General features: G+C 40.3%; 1 pseudogene; it reads right to left on the minus strand.

The window, feature by feature from the left end:
- Positions 1-1,117: 1,117 nt before the first annotated feature.
- The window catches only part of LOC109191731, a 2,295-nt pseudogene continuing 646 nt past the window's right edge, over positions 1,118-2,766 (minus strand).

Consider the following 2,766-nt stretch of genomic DNA (forward strand, 5'->3'; position numbering starts at 1 on the left):
AACCTAAACATGCATGCATGGGTAGAAATATCCCAACCATTACACTTATTCTCTACAAATTTCTTTCCAACTCTACAAGAATTCAAGAGGTAGAAGCCAACATAAACTTAGGACTGTGATGAATCCACAGTTTTGAGATCATTATTCCTCAAAATCCCCTTCACTTCCTTCTAGTTACTCTGATCTTTAAGTTCATCTTCAAGTTTCTCTTCAGCAATTCTCTGAAATTTAGTTAGATACAAGAATATATTAATTAAAGATTAAAGATGGGAATGAAATAAGAATTAAAATAGCATACAAAAGTAAGGTATTTGTTTGGCAGAGTTGACAAGCCCAGAATAACAATGCACAACTCAATCAACTGTAGAGTGAGTATATCTCTGAAACTAGAAGGGATTGCTTCCAATTCATAACATTCATTAAGAATTAGGCGCTCAAGGACAGGGAAATCATTATCACCAGTGGCTTCGCAGCGCCTCAAATTTGATCCGTAAATAAGCAATGATTTTAACTGACCAAAACTACCTTCGGAATCCTCAAACACTTGCTCTGTACATTGGAATGGGCGCAACCATTGAAGTGTCTGTATGTATTGATGAACCACAGTTGGAGTACCCAACACAAATGTTGGGTATTCCAAAGGATTAGGGTCGTCGTCTGCACTATTTATGTTGGGTATTCCAAAGGATTAGGGTCGTCGTCTGCACTATTTTCTAAAAACCACGGTAAATTTCAATCCTTTAACACTGGTAAACTGTTAAGAGACATGGATGGGCACAGAGCTAGGTATCTCAAAAGAATTAGATCCGTAACATATGAAGGTACATTAATGAAGTTGAGAGAACCTAAATGTACTACTCTCAATCTCTTGAAATGAGAGGTTGCAGGAAGTTGATAAACTTTTGGAGTCATATGATCATCATCATCATGAAAGCAAAAGAGGGAACCAAACCTGTTGATGGCAGTGTGCACATCAAGATTAGGATTCATTGATTCTAAACATAACCAACGTTGAGTCGTCCTTACAGATGGACGTGGTGAACACTTCCATAATAATCTAGATATTGCTTGCCACTTAATAATGATTGAAATATAAAGTAGGAAAGAATTGAAATTGAAAAAAAAATGGTATGGTACTATTGATAAATAGTAGCATAACAAATTTCACCTTATCAGTTGTGGGTTATCTGATCTGGTGCATCCATATCTATACATAAGTCCACACTGACAGATCTAAGTTGTTTATTTACAAATTAAATAAAGTCTAATACTTCTTCTTGGAGACGTGCTTACGCAGAAGCTTTAGCGTCATCACAAATTGGAGGGACGTTTTTGCCAGAGAGTGTTGGCTTCACGTTGCAACATTCCGATATGGCGCTGCCATTGGTTCCATGGTATTCCAAGTTCACCCCGGACATCTCTACTTTTTCACACGGTACTCCAGGGCTGCATAGTAACTTCACTGCCACCTTCGTCGCCGACGTCCCCTTTATTTCCTTGAAGCTAAACGTCACTGATCTTTACTTTCGACGGACGCCAGCCTTGCATTGATTCCAGGGGCAGTATTGTTGATCCGATCAAAATTGGGGTGCTCACGTTGTCCATCCTCACATCTTCGAAGTGCATGCGGGTGGCGACGCCATCTGGAGATGCCGGCCACGTCTTGATCCTAACTCCGAACATAGTATTGATGAGTTTGCAGTTTTTGATGGACACGTCCTCCACCGGTTGTTCGTTAGGGTATCTTCCTAAACTTCCGATAGCGATTCCGTGGCGGGGCCGCACTTCACATTTTCGAATGGTCACCTTCTTGGCGCCATCCCGAAGGAGATACAGTCATCGCGGTCTTAATTTCGGCATCGTCCACCGTAACCCCTTCGGAACGCCCGATGTGGATTCCGTCGGTGTTTGCGCTGTCCGGCCGGCGCACGGATTTTGATTTTATTCAACGTCAGGTTCTTGCATTGTATCACATTCATGTGGAAAAACTTGCTGTCCACAGACTTTATTCCTTTCACCACCGCGTTCGTCAACGTACCCAATTCATGTTCTATTTTCAAAATAATAAGTAAAAGCAAAGAAAATAATAATAAAATCATATCCAAGATGGATCGGTACTTACAATGGGGAGGTTTTTACAAGGGGATTATTCATATTCTCCTTACACTTGTTTATCTTCCAGGCGGCGGAACCTTGGCGTTATAAGTACCGCCGGAGAGCGTAAAGTCTTTAATCATGCTGAACAAAATCCATCCATCTTTTGTTTTGAACTGATTGAGATCAGTTGGCGCGATCAATTTTGCACCCCGCATCAAATTACGGCACTCTTACAAGGACCTAGAAACCCAATCTGACCCAACCTATACTTGCCTTCGGAACCTTGAGCGTGCTCGGCTCTGTCGCTTTGCATACCTCATCCCAAGCTTTCTTAAAAGCCTACTCAAATAAACCACAAAATACAATCAAACTATATATTTATGTACAGAGAGAGAGAGAGAAAGAGACAATACTATTGCATGTATGTTTGTACCGCAGTATCATCGCCATCGTCATCACCTTTTGCACCAGATGTTTTAACGTTAACTTCAACGCCCTGTATTGTTGCTACAAGATATGTCACATAGAAAAAAATCAATGCAGCTTGAATCGCATTGGAACCCATCTCTTTTTTTTTTTTTTGTGTATTTATTTTATTTTATTTTCCTTATACACTGGTTGAGATACAGATGATATGGATTGTTGATGGAAATTGAAATGATCGGGAGT

The sequence above is a fragment of the Ipomoea nil genome, unplaced genomic scaffold (genome assembly GCF_001879475.1).
Source record: "Ipomoea nil cultivar Tokyo-kokei standard unplaced genomic scaffold, Asagao_1.1 scaffold1720, whole genome shotgun sequence".
In the NCBI taxonomy this organism is placed as follows: Eukaryota; Viridiplantae; Streptophyta; class Magnoliopsida; order Solanales; family Convolvulaceae; genus Ipomoea; species Ipomoea nil.